The 16221-nt window shown below is 38.5% G+C and overlaps 3 non-coding genes across 3 annotated transcripts; 2 read left to right on the top strand and 1 right to left on the bottom strand.

Moving 5' to 3' along the window:
- Positions 1-415: 415 nt before the first annotated feature.
- trnai-aau lies at positions 416-489 on the bottom strand. Its single transcript has one exon. It is a non-coding gene; the product is annotated as a tRNA-Ile (tRNA).
- Positions 490-2767: 2278 nt separating this feature from the next.
- trnap-ugg lies at positions 2768-2839 on the top strand. Its single transcript has one exon. It is a non-coding gene; the product is annotated as a tRNA-Pro (tRNA).
- A 292-nt stretch (positions 2840-3131) lies between these two features.
- On the top strand, positions 3132-3203 carry trnag-ucc. The gene has a single exon. It is a non-coding gene; the product is annotated as a tRNA-Gly (tRNA).
- The last annotated feature ends 13018 nt before the right edge of the window (positions 3204-16221 follow it).

Raw genomic sequence — 16221 nt, forward strand, 5'->3', positions numbered from 1 at the left:
TCACTACACAATATGGTTTAATGAGTATATCATGGGTCTCGTCAGTACTTCTAGAACAATGAACAACTGCATGTTACAAAAAAAGATTTTTGCCAATTATAGAGAGCCTGTAAACAGCAACCAGTGTATAGTAACTACAGCTGCACATACACATGTAGATGACTAGATGTCAACCCATTATACCACTTTTCTGTAGCTTTTTTATGGGTCATTCACTGTTCTGGTGAGGCATTTTGCTCCTTCTAACATACTCACACACTACCTTAAAAACTACATATTATACATTATTGTATACATTATGTTCTGCAAGTATCATAGTGTTTTTTGCCATATTGCCTCGCCTTACTCTAAGCCTACGTTGATCTGTTTTAGTCTTGGAAAATAAACTGCACGTGCAAAGGGACTAAAACGTTGTTGGCCCGTACGGGGATCGAACCCGCGACCTTGGCGTTATTAGCACCACGCTCTAACCAACTGAGCTAACCGGCCATGCAAATCTTTTCTAAATGACGGTTTATCATCCGGTAAGTCTGACAAGCCCATTTCAGGTAAAACACACAAAACTCTAATATGTAAATATGTAAAGTGCAGAAAAAAACAGAGAATCACAAAAAATGTGTAAAATTACTCTACGACCACGTTAGAGGGAAATATCATCACGATGTCAATTATTACTATTGTGGATATTTTTATTACTATTGTTATTATTGTTGACGTTTTTGTTATTGTTATTTTATTACATTTATTTATTTTTATTACATTCATATTTAATTCTTTGCTCATTTTTTCTGTTGTTCTTGGATGCTTATTTGTATTTGTTTCATTCTTTGTAAAGCACTCTGAGTTGTACTTTAAAAATTCTACATAAATTACTATTTTAAATAAATTTATTATAATTTATTATTATTAATAATAAGTTATTATTAGCATTTATCCTGCCGTTCATTACTCAACATTACACTGATACTTTAACGATGATAGCCAGACTAAGTATGCTCTAATACTAAGACACGGTTTAAAAGTATTACAGTAGACTTTGCAGGGCTTTATCCTAATGCCGGTCAAAGTCCGTCCTGGGGATGCCCACACTAGGCATATTTTAAGGGTTTTCCTTATCTAGTACACCTGGTTCAACTCATTAACTAATCACCAGATTCCTCCTGTGCTGAGTGTGTTAAAGTTTACTCCAGTACTCAGAGCATTACACTGGCTATTACACTGGCTCCCAGTCAGTTTCAGAATAGACTTCAAAATACTGCTTCTTGTTTCTATATCATTACATGGACAAGGTTCCACTTACATTACTGATATGCTGGTAAAATATAGGCCTAAAATAAACCTCAGATCAGTAGAGTCTGACCACCTCACAGTGCCTAGAACCAGAACTAAACATGGTGAGGCAGCATTCAGCCACTACGCTGCCATCAGTTGGAATGAACTTCCTGAAGCTGTGAGATGTGCTTAGACTGCAAGCGTCTTTAAAAATAGACTTATAACATATCTGTTTAACTGTGCCTTTTACACAGATTAAGCTTCTGTCAGCACTTTGTTCTGCACTTTATTGAGTTAGTCCTGCCAAAGGTAAAAACTAAATATGTAGAAGCAGCGTTCAGCTACATACTATGCTACGCTGAAACAGAACCACCTGACAGAGAACATTAGAAAAGCCCCAATAACAAACACTTTTAAATCCAGGCTTAAAACAGAGATTTGTGACAAGTACCATAGGTCTTAATTAAAATATAAAGTACTTTTTGTAAAAGTACAGGTATTCAATTCAACAAAACTCAAGTAAAGTGTAAATCTTATGTAATCTTTGTAGTGAACGGACGTCCGGCGGCAGTTTATCAATTCACCATTAGGGCCATATGTAACGAATACACCAACCAATAAAGCACAAGTTCATGGCACTGAAAGGTTTTGTGTGTTTCAAGTTCAAGTTTCAAGTTTATTTTTCATTTGCACAAAATGTCAGGACATTTATGCATTGAAATGCTTGTGGTGAGGCTCAGGTAATCACTCTACAGAAAGTAACATAAATAAGTTAAATAAGTAAAAATACAAGAAAAAGAAACTGAAATATATTAAATCTACACAAGATATACAAAAAATAAAGACACAATATACATTTTAAAGTGACCTAAGTGACTTAGTGTTATTGTTATTTAAGGTGACTTAGTGTTTAAGTGTGCTGCAAACTCCTGCTGCGTTAGTGGTGAGGTGAGTGTAACGTTAGCTAGCTAGCTCCTTACTTGCTGTACAGCAGTGATGTTTGTTTGAACAGCGATTGTAATGTATGCCTTAGTGTAGATGCAACATAAGTGGCAACACAAACATGTTTCTTACTGGTCATTCAACATTTCTTAATTTTTCTTCGCTCCGTCCTTGTTTCCCACACCTCTCAGAACAAAGTGACGTCAGTGGTACTGTGTATATGTGTATACATATGCCATATCCATTATCGGAGTCTAGCTTAATACTAAAAGTGAAAGAGTAAGAGTAGTGTATAGTTAGTAGTTTTAAACGATTAGTGTTTGGACTCAGTACGTACCCAACACTGCACTGACATTTTTAAAAATGTTTTTCTTGCTCGAACACACCTGTCTTACCAGACAAGGCAGCTCGTCATGTCTTTGCCAAGCTCATAATAAGTTTAAAATGTATTTTAAATAGATAAAATGTAATAATGTTTACAAAGAAATGTCATCCTTTCGGTCACATGGGGACGTTTATGGCTCTTAAAGACATGGCTGTAAGTTTTCAGTATGGCTCGTTGGTCTAGGGGTATGATTCTCGCTTTGGGTGCGAGAGGTCCCGGGTTCAAATCCCGGACGAGCCCAGTGTTTTATTCACATTTCACTCAATACCCTTCAGAAATGCTACAGCGTTGACTTATTTCATTTATAATTACATCAGCCTACATTCCAGTCCAATGACAGCGAAATCTGTACAACTTACAGAATCCTAAAGAGGCGTGAAGTTGACAGAGCTATAACAAAATTTATGCCTGAATGACCAAAGTTTGAAACTGCGCAGAACATATATATATATTACTATATATATATACGATCATACAATATTTGTTTCACGTCACACATTCCAGACCAGAACTCGCCGGAATGTTACCGTGAGCGTTGGTGGTATAGTGGTTAGCATAGCTGCCTTCCAAGCAGTTGACCCGGGTTCGATTCCCGGCCAACGCAAAAGACTCTTTTCTTAGTAAGAGAAAGCACATAATATGATCTTATCACAAAAGACCTTGTTAATACCATTAAAAGGAATACGCAAACTAAATACAGTGGTTATTATGACGAGACTTCAGTTAGCATGGTTGAGAAGTTGGCAGATTTTGGCACGGTCTGAAAACCGTTTGGAAACATTCGGGCAGTATGATTTTATGATATAAAAGGTCAGGGAGTGTTTAGCCAAAAACGGGATTTAATGAATCATTTAAACCCAACCTAAAGCTTATCTAATGAGTATGTTTCTTATCTCTTCTCTGATTGGACTAGCTTGACTTTGGGCTTAAGTTGTTTGTTTGAAAACGGAGAAATTGTCGTTTCCTAAACACACAGTTTATTACATCTTTGTATATGACTTTTGGGGATTATAACATACGTTTCATACCTTTAGTTGTAAACGCTGTCGTTCCTTATGCCCGTGCTGACCGAGTTGTGTGCGCACTGGATCATGGGTATTGTAGTTTTTATTTACCTTCTCTTTGTGACGGCTACGTTGGCTGTACTTGTTAAACTGCGAACCGAACTCGAACTTATTACCGAAATAGTGCATGCTTTAAATGCAGTAGGACTTGGTGTGTATTTCAGTATTTAAATACTGAAATAGGTGTATTGCTCATCCAAAAAATTACGGTGTACTGGCCATTTGCAAATGGCCAAATAGGAATCTGTACAAATCGTCCTGACAGGGGCTTTAAAAATACGCAGCTGCGTATTCAGTTTTTTGTTCAGCTAATGACTGTTATGTAGAAGATCGAATAATGAATCTGTTATTTGGTATTTAGTGCTTTTTGCATATTCACAGTACATGCTGAAAGACATATTGCTTGAATTTAAGTATGTTATGAATTGGAAAGCAGCAATTTAGCAGTGGTGTTCATGAGGGAAGAATTTTGTTTGTAGCAGTTTGTAGGAGGAAAACTCTGACCTGTTGGCTGCAGTGGAGTTTTGAAGGTGTTTGGTGTTCGCTTATACCTACAAAGTCTTCATATTTCTCTCTCTCTCTCTCTCTCTCTCTCTCTCTCTCTCTCTCTGTCTCTCTCTCTCTCTCTCTGTCTGTCTCTCTCTCGCTTTGCTCTCACAGGAGCTTAGAGGCATAATCATGGTACAATTAAGATAATTTCAGAACGACAGCTGGTGGGTAGAGAAGTAATTTTCACGCCTCCTAATCGAGGAGGCCTGTCAGATTAAGATAGAGAGATGATTTGAGGGAAATTGTCTTGGCCAGCTCTTTGGAGTGAGGCCCAGGTGGCCGCAGGTATCTGCTCGTCCGTGTCTTCTGCCGCCCTGGAGGAAATTTGGTTTTGATTTGCCACACTGGAGAGATGACTGGAATGCCAGACTTCCTCTTTACTTGTCTCTCGAGGGGGGATTTTTCAATTTATTATCAACTTTTACTTGCCTGCTACAGCTGCTGTACTGGACGAAAAACTCTAGGGTTATCCCCACACTCACATCTCTGTTTCCCTGCCTTTTTCTTTCATCCTGAGACTCATTCATTTATTTGTCCCATGCATACATAATACACAACTATGTATTCAGAGTTTCTTTAGGTGAATTTTTCACAGTCAGGTATGATATGGTGTGTAGTCTGCAGGGAGGCATCCAGTTGAGTACATATCTGCATAAAATGTAAAAGCCTAAATCAAGAACAGTAATTTGCAGGCCACTTCTTGGGACAGGAACTAGAAAGTATTTTAGTAACAAATCTGGAACTTACAGGTTGCACATTTACTGTTCTTTTTATTAATCAAGTAGGTGATTATGCTTTCTTGGCTATTTGTGATTGGAACATTAAAAACATAGCCTTTTCTGTGTTTGTCAAAACCTCATCCATTATATTATAAATATTATTTCCTTGTAATAGACACAGCATTTAAGTATTCCTTAATTTATTATATGACACACAACATTTAGTTATTTCTCAAGAAACAATAAAACTAAATAGTGTAGCATTCACTGTACACTTTGGAGGTCTAATATGCAAAGTATTGTGTTTTAACGATGAGGTTTATTCTGAATTCTGGCGAGCTGTATTATCAGCTGTTGTCCACTAGATGGCCCTAGATTACCAATATGCTTTGTTTCTTTTGTGTCTTCATCATAATTTTGAGAAATGGCTTGCAGAGGCTGCCTTGTCCAATTTTCTTTTAGACAAACTATGTAAGTTATGTTAATGTAATGGGGGCCTAATGAAGAATGCCACATTCTTATGGACTATGTGCCATTTATGTCTGTAAAATTAATTTGAAAGTAAAAGTAGAATTACAAGCAGTAAATGAACTCCTGGATAAATGATAATTATACTGGAAAAAATTTAAGATGGCACTTCTAAAATTTTGCTTTGATAAATAAAGCTAAGCTTGCATCAAATTCAGAAACCAAACAAGGAATCTGTACAAATCATCTTGACAGGGCCTTTAAAAATAGGTAACTAACACTTGTATGACAGACCTTGAACCTCTCTTGAATGTCCCAGTTTTCATATTGATATTACATGCACTTTCCACGTAATATACTTTGAATTTCATGATGTGATGCCAGTCTGGAGTCAGCATGACCAGTCAGTGATGAGCACGACTGTCATATTTCCTATAGCTTTATGGATAAAGCGCAATCATACAAGAGAGACAAGCTATTCAAGAAATGATTCACTCTTCAGGGGATGAATCTGAGAATACAAAGTGCTCTGACTGAGCCCAGGAAGAAAGCTTAATCATTTTAAATGCCACTGAAATTAAAAGGCCCTGAACAATAATTATCCTGCTTGCTGTTGCCCAACCACACTCAACATGACTTAACCTTCGGTTACAGAGGGCAGATGGATGGGTGCAACCAATCATGGCGGCCTATGCTCCTGGTCTGTACTCTCCTTCCTGCTTAATTGACACTCTGCGTCACTTTCATTGCAGCCCTCCTGGGTTTAACCTTTCAGAAAGCAAAACTTGACAGTGATATTTCAATCTGAGTGGTGCTGCTGCGTTAAACATCTTACTTTCATGCATCTGATTCCTGCTATTTGCTCATGAGATGGTGAGTCACAGTGAAAGTTTCCTGTCTAAGGAGATGCATTGTAAAGACAGGTCCATGCTGATCAGAGCATATTTGTCCTTGATTTCTATTGAGCTTTTTTATCTGCACATTTTGACTTGTTTGTTCTGCTGCTAATGGAATGGTAATTCTTTCTCACTTGTCCTGCTGATTATTGCTATCTTGCAGGTACATTTCATGCACAAGCAACACACTGGTGGCAAGAAGCTTTTAAGTATTATTTACATACCGTTTGTGCTTGTGTGTGAAGGGAAGTCACCACATTTCAGGTGACTGTTTTCCCCCCTTGTCTTTGCGATATAAGATAGCAGGTTTTGTCTGTTAGCTGGTGTTTTCTGTCTCTGTTTTGTGCCGGCATGATCTGCTTCACTGAGCTGTAACACAAGAGCATGATTCAGATCCAAAGCGTGCGATGACACTGAAATGCTGTTGTCTTCTCACATTGTACCTTTTCTTTCCAGCTGTTTCTGGATGAGAGATGCACAAACAGCAGTTCTGTGCTTGATCTTACCCCAGGTAATGAGATAAACTACAGCTCAGAAAAACACACTTGCCAGGAAATGTTCCGTGTTACTCCATCATCCTTGCTCAACTTGAGAAGTGCAATTAGAATGTCCTGATACCATTTTAGAGCCAGTATAAATGCCAAACCTTTGACAGATCTAAACTTTGATGGTCCTGAAGAGTTAAGCAAAAGTTTATTGAAAAAATCAACATTAGATACTAAGAAATTAACCTGTATAAAATACAGCTGAATCATACAAGAACTTTATTTTTAGTAATTTGGTAGTATTTAAATGTTAGATTAGCACAGGTTCACAGTTCACATGACTTACAAAATACAACAACAAGAATCAGCCTCTCTTGCTCACATGTTTATACTCATAATCTGAAAGTTTCTGGGCACATATTCACTATTAAAGTTTTTGTGCTGTACTGACCCAGTACCACCAGCTATTGTCAGTTCCCCCACTACTGTGTTGGAATAGCCTGTACAGTGGCCAAAGTCATGCCCCTTTACTCACGCTTTTCAGCTTGAATGTGGAGTGTAAGAGTGGCCATTTTGGTTGTGTTCACTCGCTTGCTCGGAGATAGCACATATAACTTGCAACGCTCCACAGTCCTGCCCTAAGATCCATGGTAAACAGATGTGAAATGGTTGGAGAAAAGGGGATTTGGTGAGATGGACCAGCACAATGACGTTGTCTAGAATACAGCCCCTCAAGTCACCTGACTTTGGTGAAAAGCCCCTTCAGTATTTGCTGTCAAACAGAGCAATTTTTTCTTTACTTCTCCTTAAGTGTCTAGACAGTGCTTTTCTTGCTTCGTTGGTTCTCTTGGACAGAGACCAAATCTCCACTCTTGGAGGTGATAAGAGCTGTTTTATCAGGGCGTCAGAGGGGAGAACCAAGCCCAGGCGAATGTCACTCAGGTGGGATCTGTGGGGATGTGAAGGCCCCTCCCCTCCCTCCTCAATGGGAGAGTAACCTTGACCAAAGCTCACAAAGACTACACTGCACTGAGTACAATACCCATTATTACATTACGTGGCTTAAAGCTATTGTTCAACATTTTAGCATCCTCTGGTTACACTTGACCAGAGGATTTATCCTTTTTTTTTCTCTTGCTATTTATTTTGAAGGTTGTTGTTAGATTAGGATCTTTAACATTAGTAAATAAACATCCACCTAGTAGATTAAAGAAAATGGTGTCGATCCAAATAGAATGTAGATCACAGCCTGCTTGGGCTTAAGCATTACTGTCCATATTTCACACTCTAAAACTTTGAAATCCTACACTGTTCAGGTGATATTTTGCATAGTTTGCCACTGTCAGAACTATAGCTCACTGATGTATGTCTAAATCAGACAGCTTTTGTATTACATAATTTTCCTTATTTGTCCTAATTTTTGTTGTTCAGGTGTGGTGGTGATTTAAAGAATACAAAGGAAAATGGTAATATGAATGTTAAATATGTCTTGCATGTTGCCTAGGAATTGGTTGGAGTAGGGTATATATACTACAGACTGTCCCTGTCAGTTATATTATCTGCACACTGCCTTTACTGGAGTAGTGTTAGTGTGTCTATAATTTCCCATTTTTACTTTCACTAGCCAGCATCACAGAGTGAGAGTTTATTCTGGTGCTTGCTTTTCTTTATTCACCTAGTTACTATTATTCATTTTGTGGGCATTAACTCCTGAGTACCGTCTGACAGGAAAAGTAAAAAAGGTAACTGCACAAAATAGAAAACTTTGAAAGTTTTTTGCACTTTGCGAAACAGCTCCACAAACAATGCCTGGCAGTCACAAAGCAGCTCTCTCCTCTTAGCTATTACAATGAAGTACATCAGAGATTGAGGTCATCCATTGAGGTCCAGCAGCACCTATATTCCCTTGGTACAGGGCACTAGGGTGATACATTGCGCATTCAGGCAATTCACGGCTTTATGTCCGTCTTCATGGGATATTGTCCGTTTTGAAAAAGTCCCTGGTCCCTGAAGTAAAAATCAATCCACGAATTGTGCAGTGTCCGTTGTTTGAAGTCTATTGTGGCTTTATTCCCAAGCCAGGTAACACAAGAATGGCCCCTTTCTTCTGGGCATAGTTGATCCACAATATTGGCTACTGGGTCCTTAATTCCTTTCTATGCTTGTAACTCTCCAGCTCCAAGTAATTCAGCGCTCCTTTCTCTCCATTTTGAATGGAGAGCTTGGCTATGTGAAACGAAAGGGATTCAATAGATGGGGATGATTTATTCAAGGGAAAGCAACAAGACTTTAGTATGAGATGCATAGCGCTATTATTTCTTGAAGGACACACGTTCGTTTTCTGCTGCACAATAGGAACAGATTCTATAGCAGCTTCAATATATTCACTTTTCTTTTTTTCCTAACCCTTGTCTCTCTTTCATACACAAATGAATTGATAAGAGACAGTGCCGAAAGAGCAAAGTTTACTAAAGAAATGTTGTGCAAGAACAAAAGGGGCATATCATTAATATTTTACAATAGTGTTCTGTTTTTGTGGCCTGGGTTTTCTAGAATTTAGAAATGGTTGTTTTTTGAGCTCGAAGTGTCAGTGGAAACTGTCAGACTTGGATTAGGAGTTGCATCTGGCAGACATGTGTCCTTTTTGCTCTTGTATTGGTAGGTTTTTTTTATCTGGATGAAATATAATTTTTATCTCAGTTCATTCAGAATGACAGTTCTTCAAAATCACTGCACACCAAGGGATATTCATTACTTTTTGTAGACCCGCCTGGGTAACCCGTCAAGTTTTCATCTCCTCTCATCTCTCATCTATTTCACTCTCCCAGAAAGCCCATTTTTCCTGCCACTTTTCCCTGCTTTACTTTGCTATGACCTTCTGGCGTAAATTGCTTGGCTTGTGTTATTCACAGTTTGAGATTTAACTGGAACAATATTTCTTCGTTGGATTTCCTACACTCTTAGGTACCCAATAACTCGTACCGATAAAACACAGTACATACTGCCTCCTCTGCTCTCTACTGGATGGCATTTTTGGCTGAATCATGATTTGGTTGGGTTCATTGTAAACAACAGAATTTAGAGCAGTCATCAAGGTTGACAATGCTTCAAGGGCTGCTAGAATAAACCATGAGGCAGTTGCGTAGTTGTCTGTGACTATTTATATAGATTCATTTAACAGGGTTGTGTGTGTACAGGTGTAGTCTGACTCCATCAATGATAGACTTAATGAATTATCTGAGCACATTTTTCATTCTTTAGTTGCATGAATGCAGTCAAGAGATGTGATTATTTATTTAGATACATTCATTGAGTTCACATGTCTACTTATCATTGGTTCTCTTCTTCCTTTACTTTTAACTCTATCCTAGACTCCTTTTCACTGTGACAGGAATAGTTCTCTCTGTGGTTAAGCTTTAAGAGCTTATTTGAGTCTCCATTGAAAAGAATGAGCACACCTGCAAGCATTAAGCTAATCGCGATATGAGATGGTGGGTTCTACTGAACCTCCTGCCTCACCTCAGATCACTCAGGAAACAGAGCCCATTCTCCTGTTTTTACCACAGCACAAGGGAGACAAAAGACGCTGCTCTTAATTTGCAGGTAAGCCTTTCTCCTGTGTTACTATAGCCCACATTTAACTGACAGAGTGACTCGTAGCTTTTGCCAGGACTCATTTTGGGGATATAATGGCGTCTGGAGCTCTCTCCAAGTCCATTGTGGAGAACAGGGAGACGTTGTGATCATTGAGAGAAAACCCCGAAAATGTCCCAGAGGGCTTTAATCTTTCTTCATTATTTCTCCATTATGGATAAATGCTCTCTGAAGGCCTCTCTCCGGTTATAAATGAAACACTTTGACTCTTTCTCCATTCCTCATTCTCCCGCCTCCGCACCTTTCACCCCCTGCTTTCATCTTTTACACTGCCACGACTGCATAAGAGGGCTAGCCATGTGTATTCCACTTGCAGATAAAAGGATAATTGAGTTGATAAACACAGAGGTCGCAGTGAGTTAAGTGTTAAGGGAGCAGAGAGTAGCTTTGTCTTGCAACAAGGATGTACTGTACCACATTACATTGGACCATTTTAATGGGTTACTTAGTGCTGTTGGCTGATGGATACCTGGCAGAAAATACAACCATTTGGATCAATAAGACTGCGAGACTGTCCCTGCAATGACCTTGTTTTTCTACTTTTTATCTGTACTGCTTTTGATCAATTCTGACAAAGTTGGCAGGCCTCTGTTATCATTATATATAGGAAACAGTTTGTGTGTTTGCTATATATATGTTGATTGTTTCATAAATGCCCATAAAATGTTGTAACAGTCACATGTAAATGACTTGGTGATTGTCCTTTTGCTCATGATGTTAGTTTTACTTAGTGAAATTTAAATGAATTCCTCTTGACTTTTATTTTCCCTTGTTTTAAGTCTTCAGGAGACTAGAATGAGTTTTTGTCTGGTATTTTCTGCGCTCATTTGTCCTTCAGTCTGTCTTAATATATTAAAATAAGCCTTACACTTCTGAGCTGCAAAGAAGCAACTTTATGGTGTGATTGTACCACCACCATGCCTCACTATAAGGATGGTGTTATTTATGCTATATTGGTTCGACTTGGCATTTAAAGAAAGTTCCTTTCCTCCTTTTGCTTCATGTTCACTGGATTATTCAAATTCTTCTCAAAATGGCTTCCGTCTAATCACCCTGCCATACAAGCCAGATATATACGACGTTTTGTAAATTCTTGACTGGTGCATGTTGTTGTTGTTGGCCTCACAGCAGACTTCCTTTCCTCCCCCTGGCTTAGCAACCCTTTTTTGGATGTATCGCCTGATAAAGATGTAGCATATTTATTTATTCCTCATTTATTACATTTAAGTTTATGACTCATGGCTGAGAACTAAAATTTTTTTAGTTGTGATGTGTTAAATCAAAAAAACGAGTTTCTAATGCTGTTTTGACGTGCATGTGTTTTATCATCTCTTCATAAGCTGTGAATTGGTAATTATAGAACAATTTTTTTTTTCAGTTTGAAACAAGGCTGAGGCACATTTGAGGTCATTATAAAATGCTCAATGTACACATTTGACACATAATTAAAGCTTCAAGGTTTCTGCGTTTTGTAAAAGCAGTGTGTCACTTGAGGCTGTGTCACAGGGATTTCACCCTGCTTTGTGTCGTACAAAACCACATTAACACAGGGAGTTCTAAAATCACAAGACAGATAAAACAAGACATGAATAAAACCAATGAGTCCAGATAGGAAAGAGAACAGCATGATTCAGAAAGTTCAGTGGACATTATCATAATTATACATCGTAAAATCTGCCCAATCGGTTGTGACCTTTCACTTGTAAAAAAGTAATGACTTTTGTTTGTATCTTTTGATTCGATGCCAAATATGTTAGTGTGAACAACAAACCAGAACTAACATAAAGCAATATGTTATTTTCTGCTTTGGTCCAGACTGAGGTACTGAACTACATGTACCCTTATTGTCACCCTTAATAAACACCCGTAATGTCTTTTTTACATATCTACTGCTTGATGAACCTTAATGTGTTTCTATTTTCTTTTCAGTATAAACGTTTCATACAGTTGTAAATACAGTAAATAGATCTGTTACAGTTTCCTTGCCTTGCAAGTACTTTATTATCTTCAGGAAATGCAAATATAGTTTATTTTTGGTTTCACGATTGACGCAACTTGACTGTGCATTAGCAGTTTGTGGATGGTACTGTAAATGATCATAGGTGAAAGAGATCTGGGGATCCTGATTACTTGTGATGGCTGTCATACTTTAGAAAGATGGGAGCAAAAAGGATTGATGACTTGTTTAAAATGCCGTGAGTTGAAGTGGCTCAGGTAAATTGTATTGATGGTGCATTGTATGTGTAAAGTAGAAAATAAACATTAGCGTTTTTTAGCATTCTGTGTGCTATGTCCTCCTTACAACCTGTAGTGGTTAAAGTTTCATGTTACTTGTTATTAACTTGTTTATGCAATATTATGTATTAAATAAAAAAGCAGATTACTAACTTAGGAAAAATAAAATAAAATAACACACCTCGTAGTTAGTTACATGTTCTTCCTCATGCTCATATACATGTTGAAACTGTTATAGAGTAGTCCACATGTTTGAGCTGCATGGTGCTCATTTCTTGAGCATAGAGTAGACAGTGTATGCAGGCATTTTCAGAGACTTTTTCATCCTTCTCCTAATCACTGATTTCTGTAACTTTATCTCTGACTTCCTTTGCTGATAAATAAGATTAATAAAAGCTCTGAATACTTTTGCAGTGCCTAAATGTCTGCCATTGGAAATGTAAGATTTGGAATAAAATATGTTAAACAAAAGCAGTGTGCATCATTTAGTCATTTCACAAACCTGAATATCATAGGTATACTTTTGCAATAAAAGAGGTGACAAAATTGTACCAGAGGTTTTATAACCTTAGCAAGTCACAGTGCCAACGCAGCAGGTGTTAGAAGAGTAGGACCTGATAACCCTCACAACTGGTCCAGCAGGCGTTTGAGGAATAGTGTGTGGGTGGAAGTGAGCATTCATGCATTGTTGTTACAGTTCCAGATGTGCGAACATTCATCAAAGAGCATAGTTATTTTTTAAAAAGCCACAAGCAGCAGAGAAAGAATTCATCTTTTAATGCCACAGCCAAACTCACCAACCGCACAGAAATCCTCTCCTTTGCTTGTGGTTAAAGAAAATAATCAGGTCCTTTTTCTGATGTCCTCTGACTCATGCTGTCTATATTCTAATCCTATTTTCTCTTATTCTCTGCTTGAGTAGATGAGGACAGGGCAGGAACACTGAGAGAGCATTCTGTCCATTCCTCCGCTTCCTTTGCGACTGATTATGGCGGGGTATGAAGAGCAGAATAGAACCTGTTCGTGCTTAGTGCTCAGTCCACAGAGACCAGGAGAGCTGAAGGAGGGGGAGAGAAGGGAGGAAAATGTAAGTGTATTTCAAATATCTTGATGGAACTCCCTCTTTTTTCTTCTTTGCACCAGCATGTATTTGTCCATGAGGGTGGCCAGCTGCTCTGGTTCGATAAATCCACAATGGGAGCTATTTGAATTAACGGGAGGTCTGTTCACTGAAGAGCAGCGCTTACTGCTAGACCTGAGTGCATTTCATACACTGATTTAATAGAGTTTCCCCCTTTCCGCTGCCGTTTGAGAACACATTGCGGGCCAGTCGTGGGGGCAGGTTGCAATAGCAAAACACCATTTCGAATTTTTATACTCTGCATTGTTAAATGCTTAGTGTCTCTCCAACATGATTATTAACAGATTGCACAGCTCAAGTCAAAATAATTAGCCTAGGTAAAAATGATTGGGCTACATATGCTAACATATAGATGGAGGAATCAAGGATTTCCATGCCTGTCCTCCATATGGCCCCATTTAGTGAACAAATTAACTGTACTGTATTTGTGGATATGCATGTTTTTCATGTAGTCTACATCTTTTTGCTGGGCCTACAGGGCCAGTTACGCAGATGTCTTTCAAAGCACTTAAAGTCATATCCAGCAGTTAAATAAGATACATACTCTAGAGGCTAGAGTATCTTTTTGTGGCAGATCAGAATTCGTCTGGGTGTGAGAATTTTGCCTGGCTCAGCAATATTATCTCACTCTGCTCAACAATGCTGGATCGCCTGTTGTTTATTTATCTGTCAAGAACACGACTGTACAAGCCAGTCCCAAGAAACCAGAATGAAAGCCCTTCCTTTTTAATTCTCAAAAAAAGTCACAGTAGCAAATCAAACCCAGCACATCTGGAAAAATGAAGGAAATGTGAATAACATGGAAGATAAAAATGAATAAAGAGAGAAAAAAATAAAACCGTAATGAAATGTAAAGATGTGAAGCTAAAGGGGAGGGTGTAAGGCAGAGAGAAAAAAGACGGAAAGATGGAAAGAGAGAGAGAAAGAGAGAGAGAGGAAGAGAGAAAAAAGAAACAGTTTTTTGGATTAGGCATGCATTGAAAAAAGAGAAGAATCTAAATTCTCGGGTCCTAATCTCTCGCTCGGAGCGGCGCACCACTAAGCCCTGGTTTGGATGACAGGTCCCCCACCTGGACAAGCTTGGACAATGTCTCTGCAATGTCTCGTTTCTGTGGGAACAGTGCGCCACAGACGGCTAATCACGTCCGGAACCAAAGGCACCTGCCCTATCTGCTTCTACATTTGGTGGGGAATCTTTAAAGAGGCTAAACCTCACTTTCATGCTTGTCTTTTATTCACGGTAAGTGCTTATCGAAAGCGAGCTGTTGCCACTGCCCCGTGTTCCCTCCCACAAGCTTGGAGAATGCTTGACGTAAGTACCAGCCAATCTGGGTAAATACGAATCTCTCCTTACTGTCACTGTTGGCATATTATGTCCCTGAGGGAACATTCTTTTCATAATATCATAAGCTGCTTAGCGGTGTGCTTCTATTTAAGGCATACATATTAATAGCTATAAGGAAATCATATTTGAACTGTTCCCTGCAATCAATGTCTTTAGGATTGCTGTTATACTTTGTATAAGAAGGTGCTAATAACTTAGAGGCACTTAGACTGGGCAGTCTAATCCGTTTGTACGATAAAGACTCGCCTCAGCGTGAGTGGATGCCAGATCACAGGACAAGGTGCTTCTAAGGGTTAGTCTTTCACATCATCTTCCAGCTTTGTGCTTCTTCCTGCCTTTTTTCTCTTTCTTTTTTCGCTTCCCAAAATTCTGGCAACATGCTGAAGAATCAGCCATTTGTCTACTTGGATACCCAGCAAGTACTTGACCATTGAGTGGCCACTAACTGATATGACCAGCAAAATGATCCACTTTCACTTAAAATCACTTTTTTATTTTGATACTGAACAGGAAATTATTGTAATTGGAGGACACTACTGCTGTGTGCTTAGACACCCAATGGGTGCTTGACCACTGAATAGATACTAAATGTTATAAGTAGCAAAATGCCCAGCTCCTTGCATCCCTACAACCAAAATCAGTCATTTTCCTCTGATGGAGAATAGGGAGTTTGACTGTAGATGATTACATATTTCCTTGCATTTTTTCAGTCATCAGTCTTACTCAGTATAAACAAAAATAGCTTACTGTATGGTGCTTTTGCTATCTCAGTATTCTACATATATTCAAATTGTACTTAAAACAGCTACAAAAGTACTCTGTCCTTATTTATTCAGAACAGTTTTTTTTTAAGTTTGGTTATGCTTGTGATGGGTTTGTGATGAGTTCAAAAATTTGTATAGCATTTGACACAATGGTTAGAGCTGAAGCAAATATTCTTTGATGCTGAACAATCCAAGAACATTCATGAGCAATTGTGGCTAGTTAACCAACCCATTTCCAAAAGATTATTTACTCAGCTCGTACCAGAAATGCCCAATGCAAAGGGACAGAATCAAAGAACAAA

The sequence above is a fragment of the Colossoma macropomum genome, unplaced genomic scaffold, assembly GCF_904425465.1.
Source record: "Colossoma macropomum unplaced genomic scaffold, Colossoma_macropomum, whole genome shotgun sequence".
NCBI lineage: Eukaryota > Metazoa > Chordata > Actinopteri > Characiformes > Serrasalmidae > Colossoma > Colossoma macropomum.